Source organism: Mus musculus, chromosome 8 (genome assembly GCF_000001635.26).
Source record: "Mus musculus strain C57BL/6J chromosome 8, GRCm38.p6 C57BL/6J".
NCBI classification, from domain to species: domain Eukaryota; kingdom Metazoa; phylum Chordata; class Mammalia; order Rodentia; family Muridae; genus Mus; species Mus musculus.
In genome coordinates, this window is record NC_000074.6 from 55,906,592 (window position 1) to 55,920,919 (window position 14,328).

The window sequence follows — 14,328 nt, forward strand, 5'->3', positions numbered from 1 at the left end:
GATAGCATTGGAAATGTAATTGAGGAAAATATGTAATAAAAAAAAAAGAAACCTGGATACAAGCACAGGGAAAAAAAAGTATATTTAAATGTAGTGCTACAAATAAGTTGTCAAGCTAGGTATGAATTTCTAGAAATTGAACAAATTTACATGACCATCTTTTGAATAATTTTCAAGATATAGTTTGAGAATAGTAATTTAATCCCAAGTAATATTGCAAAACCACTATGACTTATCCATAAAAATGGTTGTTTTGTTACCTTTGGTCCATGATAAAAGTACAGGTATGTGAGTATTAAATTAGTATTGTCTTTCTTATGATGTAAGGAGTCCTCCAAGAAGCCCAGGACAGCTTCTTTTACACTAGATCTTCAAACTATCCCCTGTGCTTAATAAATGTGATGTCATAATAGAGAAAAGAATGTTTCTCAAGTAAGGTCTGAGGAAGTCAGTTATGAGTCACAGAAATATTTTACTATTACAGTTTACTATAGTATTAAAGTTTTGGATATCATGACAAAGTTGGCTAAAGGTGTCAGGGTATGGGGAACTATGTTAGGGTCTACAACCCAAATTCTGCAAACTATTTATACCAATTTGCACTAACGATTTAATGAACTGTTGGCCACTTAGTTTTTCATTACAGAAACATGAGAAGGTCCTTTTTGTTCACATTTATTTATTAATTTCAACAGTGTAATTATTTTTCCAAAACACATTCTGCTTAATTTGAAAAAAGGCCACAATGCACCTTTGAAGAATATTGTGCTGTTCAATGACATAGGTGAGAATATTATGCCACATTATCTTTGAAGCACCATTTTATAGTGAAACTTATTATCCTTTTGTCCAAAGACTTTTTTTCAAATATTCAACCTGGAGTTGATTTGTTAATAAGAAGGTTTGTTTGGAAGAATCTTGTATAAAAAGTAATTGAAAACATCATTAGTATAGTTCACATTATAAAAAAAATATATAGAACTTGTGCTTCTAACTTCTCCAGAAACATGTTCTTAAATATTCATAAGAGAAACAGTACAGAAACAATGGCTAGGAAGACAGTGGTATTTTAGTAAAGAAACAGGCTTCCCTCAAGGGCAGAAGATTTTCAAATATTGCCATATGTTTACAAGATACCAAGGTGAAAGACAGCAAGTAACTTTAAATGGACTGGGCAAGTTGTATATAAGATTTTGTCATATGCCACCAAATTTAAAATAAGATGATTTTTATATTCTACAAATAGATCAAATTTAAATATATGAGGAATTTTATACAGATTTACTAATTATCTAATTGTTGTGAAACTAAGTCTGACAAAATTCTGTATTCATAATTTAATGCCCAATTTTATTTATGTAAATATTCAATATTTAATATACCTAGAATTAAAATTTTATGACAAAATGAATAAACATTTCTTAATAATTATAAAGTTTTACTGTAGGATTTTTTATGTTTCAAAACATTATTTTAAAAATATTGTATGGGTGTATTCTACTCTGTATTCTATTTAATATTCAATTATTGGTTTTTACTATGTAATGGTTTTTATGTTGTTCCTCTGCAAAATTAGTTTCTTTATTGTAATGATAAATATGCATATTATCTATCAAATTCAAGCAGAAAATATTATATTAAAAGCACTATCATATGTACAAATTTAAAATCATAAAATCATTCAGTACTGGGAGGATCTCTAAATATTCTTTTCAGAATAGTCTTTAGAGAAACTAGTCTTAACAGAAACTAGTCTTTACAGAAAATGAGATCAACACAAGAATAAACAACTACTCATCAGCTAGAGTATTTATGGGACAACACTAGCCTACAACAAAGATGTGATTGGCACAATGATCTATATGGAATGTCAGATAATGAAGAGAATAAACTCATCAACTCTGCAACCTCCTAATTTACATCATGGACAGCTTTGAAACAGTGGGAGCTTTCCTTGATTCCTTTATCTTCAATAAAATCTTAAACTCCTATGCCACTTACAAGGACAGATATCAGGCTTGGCCAAGGAGTCAAGATCATTATATTATTCTGGAGAAATACTGAGTTCACACTGTGTCTTTCCTCCACTTAAGTTGCTCCCAGATAACATCACCTTGAGATCACCTTGGCCTTATGCATGCTGATATTCCCATGTTAGCCTGAGAAATTGTTATATAAAGTTTTGTGTTATAGAAAAACAGTGCATTAGAAATTCCTAGAACTAAGAGTATCATATTTTCTAAATTCAAATATAAACTTATTGTTCACTAAATGGTATGCAATAATCACTTCAATACTGATATGAATTTAATTTATATTACAGAATACACCCAAGTGCATTCAAATTTACATTTAAATGTGATTATACTTGAAACTAACTTTCCTCATTTCAGAATGAACTATTGTCCAAGCAATTCCATTAAGGTAATTCAAATTAAGATATTAGTTTTGAGCTGTGTTTAAACATTTTTTTCACTGAGTATAGTGTAGTATTGAGGCTACATTATTATTACATAATAGGAAAACTGTTAGAAACTGTTAGCTTTAAAATATCTATGTTTGTAGAATACTCATATGTCTTCTACTCTGCCAAGAATATTACATATTTTTATAACATCGATATGTAAAGGTATTAATACTATTAGTACATCTGGAATATAATTAAATAAGTATATAAGCACCCTGTTTTACTCTATTTTATTTACCATTTATGTACAGTTATTCTAAATTTTTCAACCAATACAAATCAGATCATTGTCTTTATCACTAAAGTAGTAGTACTTAGAAGAGAAAAATAATTATGGTAAACCTGATTCTGACCACCAGACTAAAATGTGTACAGTATAATTTCTTGTTTTTTTTTAACTTTACCTATTTTATTTACCTTACCTAAAATTTGCCATTGTTTATGGTAGTTATAGCATTGTTGTCAAATATGTTTTTACGATACACTGAAGTATTGCAATTTTTATGACCTCAGGATTCAGAGACGTATCTTTTCTGGGAAGATCTTCCTTTTCTGGGAAGTTGATATATTATTACTATACAATGTCAAAAATAAATGAACATAACTATACATAATCGTTTAACACATGCTTAGAAAGACCTTAATATGTACAAAATACAATTTACATGTCTGGAAAGCATGATCTCATTTGATCCTATATCATAGAGAATATTTAAGTGGAATCCATGTTTCGAATTTCAGAGTTTCTCAGATCAGAGGATTTCAGGTCTTTACATGAAGACTAAAAGCTATGGTGATGGTGATTAGCATTAAGGATCATGATCTTAAACCATAGTTTCTTTTCAGAACTTGATGTAGAGCCACATGCACACCCAGCACACAAAACTTGCTTGTGTCATTCCCATAATATTTGCCTCAGTTTGGTTTGGACCATCTGTTAAAATTATCTCAGATAAGGACAAAGGGCGAAAATAGCAAGAGAAAATACATATTTTTATTAGATACTTTCATTACTTATATTTCAAATGTTATCCCCTTTTTTGGTTTCCCCTCCAAAAAATAACCCTATTGCCTCTCTCTCCCCACTACTTCCCAACCCTCCCACTCCCATTCCTGGTCCTGGCATTCCCCTATACTGTGGCATAGATTCTTCACAGGACCTAGGACCTCTTCTCCCATTGATGATCAACTTGTGACTCTAGTGGTATATGTAGCAGGGTAAATATATTTTACTGAAAGATTTTAGGTAATTTAAAAAATATTTTTCTTATTTCCATCATACACTTTCTTGTCCAAAACTTGGAATGATAATCTTCAATTTATTAATTTGGAGGTTATCATTAATGGCAAAAATTTTCATATCTATGCACATATTTATGCTTAAAGGACTTTATCTGTTTTGATTCTTCTGTCTATACATTCCTCACACTATTGCCAAGCTGTTGCCAAACTTCTCCTTTATCCACCTATACACTCATAAATGAACTGTGTCCCACTGTGAATTTTTTCCCTTTGTTCAGTTTTGTCACTTGGCATCACACTATAGCATAGATTAAAGCTCAGCCAGGAGCTCCTTTGGGGGAGGTTCATTGGAATTTTATTCAATCAGAAAGGGGAAAAAGGAATCACTAGCCACACTGAATTGTAAAGGCTACAGACTACAACAATGATCAGCATGACAAGATACCCCAGCGACTGAAGAGTTGAACTTAAACCTTGGGAGAGACCATCAGCCTTTTACATAGATTTAAAGATCACTTTGTAGGAGGGAATTCATTCATGACCCCGTAAACTCGGGCTACTCTCCACAGCTCATGAGGTCATAGAACCTACAGGAAGCCCACTGCAGCCACATTTATAAACCAGTCTAATATGTGTCTGCATTCTAATGCCCACAGACAAGTGTAGTTCTCATGACTCATCAAAGAAGTCCTTTGTACAGCTGACAGAGATCATTACAGAATCCTGTAACTGTTCAGAATGTAGAGAACAACTGACTCTGGCTGGCCAGACCCCAATTAGTACATCTACAACACAACACCTACCCTAAAGACTCAGGGACATCATGGAAGAGAGGGCAGAAATATTATAAAGAGCAGAGGACCAGAATGACTCCCATGAAATGGTCATCTGCATAGGAAGACGGAAGTTTCTCACAGGACAGTTCAACGAAATGGCTACCTAAACAAACCCTGACAAGTGATAGCAGTTGACATTCAGCAACATAGGAAGAAGAAAATTATCAACCACTCAGACCCCTCAGAACTCCCAGTGACTAAACCAACAACCAAAGAGTACATATGGGGGACCCAAGGCTCCAGCTTCATATGTAGCAGAGGATGGCCTTATCTGGCAAAAATGGGAAGGGGGGCCTTTGGTCCTGTGAAGTATCAATGCCCCAGTGTAGGGGAATGCTAGGACAATGAGACTGGAGTGGGTGGGTGGGTGGAGGAGCATCCTCAGAAAACCATGGGAAAGAGGGATGGGATAGGGAGTTTGAGGAGGGGAAACCTGTAAGGGGGATAACATTTGAAATGTACATGAATAAAATAACCAATAAAACAATTTTTAAAATAGCATTTAAAATAAGACAGTTGACTTGCTAACATCTATGCAGGAAAGGTCCAACTCCTAGATGAAGAGCTAGAGACAACTAATGGCAGATAAGAGTGAGAGAATTAGTCTTTTCTAAAACGTTGGCTCAGCACTAAAAACATACATATGAACAACAGAAAAACAAATAAGCAAGGAACTAATTATTATGTAAAGTTCTTCCTTCCGTTTCTATTCCTGTTTATATTGTACAAAATTAAGAACACTAATTCTAACATGGATAAAGTAAGAACTATGGAAATTTAAGCAATGAACAGAGACTCTAAAGGTAAATACATATAATAAATATTTAACATTTTAATGAGTACCTTAATTTTTATAATAATCTGAATGATTGAATTCATCTCAAAACCTAAAATTCCACTTTTGTTTTGTTTTGATTTGATTTGTTTGCGCTTTCTGGGAATGCTTTTTCTGTATAATATTCTAGCTTTTAGGGATAATGATTTGGGTTTTTCCTGTCATTGATTTTATTTTTATAAATGCTTTTATTCAAGTACGTGAAAAACAAGTTATCAGTCCAGTATAAAAAGCTATGTGTTATGCTGAAATAATGTATTCCCTATTGAGTATATGTGTTATAGTGGTAAGTTATCTGAGTTAGTAGTTAATGATATTGTTGCCTGAAGGAAAATGAAGATGTGAAGTCAATAAATATAATTGTTCCTTCTAGCTCTTTCCCTCATACAAGCAGATAAAAAATATTGAAAGATAAAAATAAACATTTCAAAGGAAAGTTTTATGTAATCTTAAACAAAATGAAGTAGCAACAAAAACTACAAGTAGACAATCTGCAATGTAAATGTACATGCTTAGATTGATATAAGCAGAATACTCCATATCTATAGATAGAATAAAACAAGAAAGCAATTGTGCATTTTGGTTGAACTATACCTATAATAATTAATTAAGAAGGGAAACATTTTATCTGGAAACAAGAAATAAGCAGCACTTATAGTCTTAGGCTTATATCAAAACACCATGCTGCTTGTGAAGGAAAATAGGTCATATAACACTATTTTGGATGAATATGATTTGTTATGAAATGTACAAAAGGAATGGAAACCAGACATCCCATATGTTCATAGAGATGCTATGGCTGTACTTATTGCAGCCAGCATAGTTAGATTTCCTGTAAATAGGTAATAGTCAAAATGATACACACACACACATATCAACAATGAAAATATTTACTGTGGTATAATATCAAGCACACATGCAGCTTTTAGTCTAACGAAATAGATTGGTCTATTTGAAGTAACTCAGAGTATAGAACCCATTTTGATTATTTTGTGAAGTATTTTTTCAATAGTGAGAAATATGTTGAGCCCAAATATATTTTTATAGACTGTTAAAATGCAGTCATTCTGTTTGAACTATCTGTATGCTTAAAAGGTATAAATTCAAAATTTCACACTTTCTATACTTTATAGCTCTTAATATATATTTTCTTCTATTTTTACTGTGCTTTCAATTTCTTTCTAGTATTTATGAGAAACAGTGCCATAAGCCAGTCATTGTACATAGGCTGCAGTACTTTCTAAATTGATCATTAGCGCTTTATTACAGAATGTATCCTTAGGACAAACAGATATAACTCTGTTTTACATGAATAGGTTAAAAAGTTAATCTAGGCCATTCTTTTTAAGAATTCTGATGGATATATATTTTCCCATATATGTATATATGAATGAGCTATTGCTTCATTTTTCTCAAATGGTATGCATCCATTATTCAAAGTAATTGTTTATTTTGAAAAAAAAAAAGAAAATTGTAATCTGTCTAGATCTGTTGTAAATACAGTCTGAACTAAGTTTATCATAGAAAAAGAAATATCGGGCTGGTGAGATGGCTCAGTGGGTAAGAGCACCCGACTGCTCTTCCGAAGGTCCAGAGTTCAAATCCCAGCAACCACATGGTGGCTCACAACCATCCGTAACGAGATCTGACTCCCTCTTCTGGAGTGTAGACAGCTACAGTGTACTTACATATAATCAATAAATAAATCTTTAAAAAAAAAAAAAGAAAAAGAAATATCATAACAAACTAACCATTGGAGTAGAGTATAGATGCTATATGAGAAATTAATACAGCATCCATGTTTACAAATTTGATAAATCCAATACTCTTATGTTGTTCTTTTCACCATCCTCAATGTGTGTTCACAGTGATTTACCCAGCTGCTAGCAGAACCATCCAATTACTTCTGTGTTGTGGAATGAAAACATTGCAGAAGCAAATAAACAGAAGACTCTGATACTGAGTTTTCTTCCATAGCCATTTGAAAATTCACAATGCTACATCCATTGTCAATTGGTTGAAACAGAAACCAGATTGAAATTACCAAAATTGCATTTTCCTTTCTATTCATATTTTTAATTAATTCATCAGTAATAATGGCTTATGAAACAAAGTTCAGTAAGCTGCGGCATTTGACATCGTGAATTACAGTATTTAACTAAATAACATATCTACTTATACTTCACTATGATATATTTTCCTGGAGAAAGCAACACAAATTCTTAGTCAATAGCTAGGTATGGTAGCCATAGTAATGACTCCAGGAAGCAGTCCAGGTCTAGAGTCTCTAAAGCAGTGCATACAGAAAGTTAACAGAGGGGGGAAAAAAAAAGCAAGGTCACTAATAAGGAATCTTATTAATAGAGACTAATTATTTTTGTTTATCCTGATGTGTTAAGTGCAGCATAGAAGAGTAAGAGTGACCCTGAACAGCACATAAAAACACAATGAGAAGAACATGGAACAGCACTGCTAGCTATGGTTGTCAAGTGCCAAAGATGCTGGGAACGATGAAATAAGCCACTCGTCCATAGAAACTACAGAAAGGAATACAGCCTGCTATTTTTAATCTTATTTTTATGAGATGTACATTAGACTTTGGAGGCACCGGACTGTAAGATGACAAATTTATGTTTTAAGGCACTAACTTTGCAGTAATTAGTCACACTAACGGGAAAAATTAATATAGGAGCTATTAACCTGGTACATGAATTTCATTTCATGGACCATCAGGAGTGAAAATCAAAAGCATTCATTGAAGTAGAAAATATTTAACACGTGATCTTGCCCCAGGTCAAAATCTAGTCTGCCCAAATCTGTCATGGTATGTTGGAAGGGATTCTGGTTCGCTGTTGTTCTTTTCTGGACCATATCTTCCAATGCTCTGTGCAGAACAAGAGAAGCAAAAAATGATAAATACTCTTTACATATTGCTGAATATTTGCTAAAATAAAGACAATGAATGCAACATTTGCCATTTTGCTGTTGGATTTTGTTTGTTTTATTTTAATTTTCATTTTTTAAAAAGAAGTCTTACCATGCATCCTTGCCTTTCAATTTTCCCACTTTCCTCTTCAAAGAATTGGGGTGACAGTTGTGCATTACCACCCATCCTCTGATAAATAACTTAATGGCATAAACATCCAGTATTTTCTGGGACACCAGAACTCTTGACACTAAAATGAAGTCAGTGCTGGAAAATACTTTGGATTACAGAAAAATATGTACCAAATGATATAAATCTGGCAATTTACAATGAGGCTTAGAACACAAGGTAGCCCTTGAATTTGCTTTATTTAAAATACATCATCTGTAGTTCGAAATATTGTATTGATCAAAAGATACTATTGATCTGAAGTCAACAAATATTTTTAGGAAATGACTGACAGGTGAATATTTTAGGATTTGAGGGTCTTGGGATTCTATTGTAAATATCTTGTAAATGCTTTTGATGTACCACAAATATAAAGTACTACCCTCATGACATCAGAGTCCAAATGGAGCCCCATTATTATAATTTATGATCAATGATCACACTGTCAATCAAGTTCTAAATATTTACTTTTCTATTGACAGATCTCAGCTGTTCTCAACATTGTAACATTGGTCAGAGAAGGTTTTGTTTGTTTGTTTGTTTGTTTTTGCAGTGGTTAGTGGTTAATGTACAGACAATACATCAAAATGCTGAGAGAAAGTATGAGTGCTCATTCATAAGTAGTTCAATTGTGTCAAACCCCTATGTACAGGGAATATCACAGAAGAGGCAGAAAGATTGTAAGATATTGACAACAGGGTAGATTGTTGTAAAATGATAACTTGAGAGCATGTCATACATACTGCTCCTAACAACTCTCAAAATTGTGGTTGTATTCAAAAGACCTATGCAAACAGGAAAAAATTCTCTCCTGAATGGGAAAGTGACTCATGAGGTTCCCCTTGTAGCTGAGGAGCTATTGGTAGTTGATGGCCTATGGTGGAGTAATGTTAGGAAAGGGACAGACATGCTGGAGCAATCCAGGAGGAATTGTATGTGGAGATTAGGAAACTGATATAATCATAATATAGTATACTTATAAATAGAAGTCCCAAAGAATAAATAAAACATGATAAATAAAAATTATCATCAAGAAAAGAAGACTTTATTTCAACAGAACTTTACAAAATGACCCAGAGTCATATATTGCTCTGGTCCACATTATAACCACTCTGATATAGATAAATGACATTGAATGGAGAATCTTAAAAAAAAAAAAAAACTTCTATAAATGAGACAAGCCATAGGCCAATTAGATTTTGCAATGAGATATTTGTATCTTGTAACACAATCTCTAAATTTGGAGAATTATTAAAAATTTGTTATGTGGAACAAAATGACTATGCAATTCAGACCTCTCATGGACCTATTGTATTATAAGTTGTATATACATAATAATAAACTAGTAGTAGATGAAGGTGGTTTATATGAGAACCAACCCAAGCAGATCTAAATAGAATAAATCAATTATATAAACAGATGATAAGACCACTCTATGACCTTATTCTTGTATCTACTTCAAAATATCTGCACCTGTATAAGTTCTTTATGATTATATAAGGTCTTTATGACTGCTTTATAGAAGAAAAAAGGAAGGAAAGGGGAGAGAATGAAGAAGAATGTGGAAGGGAAATTACCAGAGGAAGTGAAACTCCAGTCAGCTTCAACGAAGGATTTTCTGATATACTTCAGTGATGATCAATATGCAAGACAGCAGTGAAGAGAATGTTCTCTTTAGAAACAGGTAATCAATGTAACTTCTCACTAGATGCTGCAGCATATTTAAACATAACTCTCTTCATGGATGCCAGAAATATCAACCTGCAAATTAATTGAAAACTTCTAGAATAGAAGTTTAGGAAATTAATAATTTGATATGTGGAATCTAATAGAGCATACTATACAGCCTCCAACATAGCTTGGTTTGAAGCCTGACTAGGAGTAGCATAACAAAGGAATAAAAAGAGGACAGACAGACATATGTACACAGAAAAGCTGTGGTCAGGTAGGCTGTGTGCACACTGATGGAGGAGTAACACCAGTAGAGCAACAACAGAACAATGGTTTGTCTACTAGGCACAACACAGAGTGATGGAGTCATACTACGGTGAGTTTGTCAGTATTCACAGGCTGTAAAATTCCAAGAGGAGGAAGCTATAGTAGCTAAATTTTGCACACACTGATCAATTGATCATAAATACTCTGTCAATATCCTACTTGCAACAAATGAAGGCTTTGCCAATTCCATACCTGACCCACAGGGAAGCTAAGAAAATTCCCTGGGGGCGTGTTTAAAGACTTTGTGAATAACTGAATATTCACTCAGAGTTTCCTTTCTTTCTCAAAGTACAAAGCACAACACTGTCTTTAATCTTGTTATTGGAGACCTTGAATATATGTCTCTGAAATTTAGCAAAAATTCATATGAGCTTTAAGCATATGAGCAAACCTAAACATATTGGTCTTTACCCCATAAGAGCTTGAGTAACAGAATAGAAGGACTGAGAAACTTAGCAACAGGAAACAGTTTCTGAACACACAACAACCAGAAACTAATTTCACCTTAAACATACAATAAATCTGAGGTGTTCCCAAAAGCACGAAGCTATATTGCTTGGTTTCAAAGTAGTCTTTGGTATTGGACACACAGTTTATGTTCCTAGGATGCTGTCAAATAGGACTTCTTAACCACCTCTGTAAGATTCAACCCTATTGTATATTATGAACTCTTGTGTATGTATTATATGTGCAATGTTCTCTGTCATTATAGAAACACAAAAGTTTAAATATAATAAACAATTACTTTTAATATTTCCATTCTTCAGCATAAAATTACCAAATTAATGTAACTTTTGATTACCCTATGTCAGTACATTTGATTTAAAATGGTTGTTTCATTTGCTGACTTGTGTTTGATAAAAACGTAATTTTTCAAATAGCTCTAAACACACTTTTGAAATTTTACATTGTGCTTCATGCAATGGGACATTCTTATTATTGATGATTATGAAATCAAAGTACATATAAACTCTGAAAAATGTTGAAGATATGTGATGTCATGTAGCTTTAAATATTCAACCAAGGGCTGGCGACATGGCTCAGTGGGTAAGAGCACCCGACTGCTCTTCCGAAGGTCCAGAGTTCAAATCCCAGCAACCAGATGGTGGCTCACAACCATCCGTAATGAGATCTGATGCCCTCTTCTGGTGCATCTGAAGACAGCTACAGTGTACTTACATATAATAATAAATAAATAAATAAATTGTTAAAAAAATATTCAACCAAGATTTCATTCTCTTTGAAAAATAAACAAGTATATCCATCTCTTTGTCAGGAAAATTGGCTTTTTTCATCTTTTGTAAATGGCAGAATTCTAATAAAGTTTTGGCTTAAAACAAGTTTCCCACCATCACACACACACACACACACACACACACACACACACACACACACACACACGCTCGCGCGCACGCACACACATGAAGTCCTACAAAATATCTCAGATGAAAAGAGGCTACCAGAGAAAAGAAAATTTAGAAGCCCCACTCTACAGGGTGAAAGAGGAAGTGCTAAAGTCTGGATATTAAGCCTTGCCCCCAATCTAAGATCCCATGTGCTCTAGGTTTTTTCATCTCTCTTATGGAAATGATTGAACTCAGGTATTTCTGACCTTATCAGTGTATGAATCTACCAACTGAATCACAGATTAATGGCCATTAGAGGTGCTGTTCCAAAAGCAAGCTCTCACTCTCTTTGTTTTTTCGCATTGGGAGATGCATAAAACTCTTCTCCCACACACTGGGATAGACTGCCTTTTGTCTAGATGTAGTTTGGCTAAGCTGCCATGAAGAAATCTCTAAAGCTTTGAATCATTATGAAGCTTTCTTTATCAAAATGTTTACCAAGTCATAATAATTCAAAGCTAACTAACGTAAGACATAATGAAAATGCTGCTTTGTAAATGTGGCATTTGCCTGTTACTGAATGCTTTTTGCTTATTCCTATTTTAAAAACCATTCATGAATATTAATAGGTATAATTTGAATATATGTGATATCTATAATAAATAAAACAGATGTTGGGCTAATGCAAATTAAGTGAAATATGTTTATTTAATTGCATGAGTATTTTAAAAGGAAACATAAAAAACAAATTAGAAAAGTTGCATTATGTCGGAGTGTAAAAGTCAGGTTCCTTGGATTTCTCTACATCTTTTTAGAACACAGTAGATAGGTGGTCTGTTTGAAACAGAAAGAACATTTTTACCAAAAGTTGACTATGTCAGACATTCCATCCCTGACACTCAGCTTTCAGAATTACAAGAAAAAAGACTTTTGTTTGTTTAGCTATTAAGGCTATGGTCTTTTGTTATAGCAGCATGTACAAGTCTGTTTTCTGCTACTAAGTATAAACTCACTAGGTAGATTATAAAGAACAAAAGGGTTTCTTTTTGTTGTTTTATTTTGTTTTTTTGTTTTTGGTTTTTTGTTGTTGTTGTTTTTTTAATCACAGTTATAATCCAAAGGTAAGGGGACATGCCTAGTGGTGGGTAACCTTCTGACTAGCAGGACTTCAATTCACAATCAATGCATGATGAGAGTCTATGAGTTTACATACAAAAAAAAACTGCTCCTGCATGGTCCTTCTTTACAGAGACACTCATCAATAAAGGGCATCCCAGCTTAGTGATCCTTTAATATCTTTTTCAATTCCTGGATTCTACACATGCAAATGGCATGGGCATTTCACATTGTCTTCATTACTAGAGGCTAAAATTCAATATATGATGTCACCTGGGACACACTGAACTGCCACCCCAACCACATCTAAGCCACTTTATAGTTTGTTGCTAAGACATGGCTCATGTTTCCAAATAGTGGAATCAGAGACGTGAACAAAGTGAAGGATTATTTATCTGAATAAATTAATAGTTCAGGATCAAATAGGGCAATGTTACTTGCTACTTGCCAACTATAGATTCCATGTATCCCATCCAGTACATGCCAATAGATGCAAGGGTGGCATGACTGTTATAGACAACCGCTTCCTAATTTATTGCACAAAAAGAAATACATGTCTTTTAACATAAACCTGGTCAAAAGCAAATGACTGCATTTGGTACTGGACTCTTTAGGAATCTACTATGCACATTTTGGTAAATGGAGTTTGTTAAAGTAGTTAACTGCTTTTAAATACTTAAAATTATACCTGTAGACTGGTAACAGCCAAAATCAAGACTGTTAGCTCCTGCTGAGGAAAAGGAACTGTTAACAGCTCAATTTTAAATGGAGATCACTCACTCTGAGGCCCAGAGAGCATTGTGCAAGAGGATATGGGAAGACTGTAAGACATTGTGGACTTGGGAAGAATATAAAATGTTATGCTGGATATGATGTGCTGATGCAGCCATGATCACACAATAATTGTGACACCTTCAAAAGTTTTGTCCCATAAAGTAAAGGTATGAAAGTTAGAGTTGGAAGAAGATGGTCACCATCTGTTGTGGGAAGAGGATAGAAGAGACGGGGCAGTGAGAAATATCACAGTACATTGTATATAAAAACTGCAAAAATTCATATAATCATGCAAAGATATTAGTAGTATTTGCATCCTCACACTAAGGATATATGTTTTTAACTTACATTCTAAAAGTTGCACCCCTTCCCGATCCCCCTTGCCTGAGTTCTTCATCCCATTCCCCCTTCCCACTGTCTCTGAGTAGGTTCTCATCTACCCACACCCACCTAACCCCCATCAGCATCCCTCATTCCCAGGACCTCAATTTTCCACAGGATTAAGCACATCTTCTCTTAGTGAGACCAGATAATGCAGTCCTCTGCTACATATGAGCTTGGGGCCACTGACCAGCCCATGTATGTTCCTTGGTTGGTGGCTTAGTCTTGGGAGTTCTGAA

General features: G+C 33.9%; 1 protein-coding gene across 1 annotated transcript in view; it reads right to left on the reverse strand.

Moving 5' to 3' along the window:
• The window catches only part of Adam29 (a disintegrin and metallopeptidase domain 29), a 36,053-nt gene extending 35,680 nt beyond the window's left edge, over positions 1 to 373 (reverse strand). Inside the window, exon 1 of the mRNA NM_175939.3 lies at positions 261 to 373. The gene's annotated coding sequence lies outside the window, so the exon portion shown is untranslated. The remainder of the gene's footprint in view (positions 1 to 260) is intronic.
• Between the last annotated feature and the right edge of the window lie 13,955 nt (positions 374 to 14,328).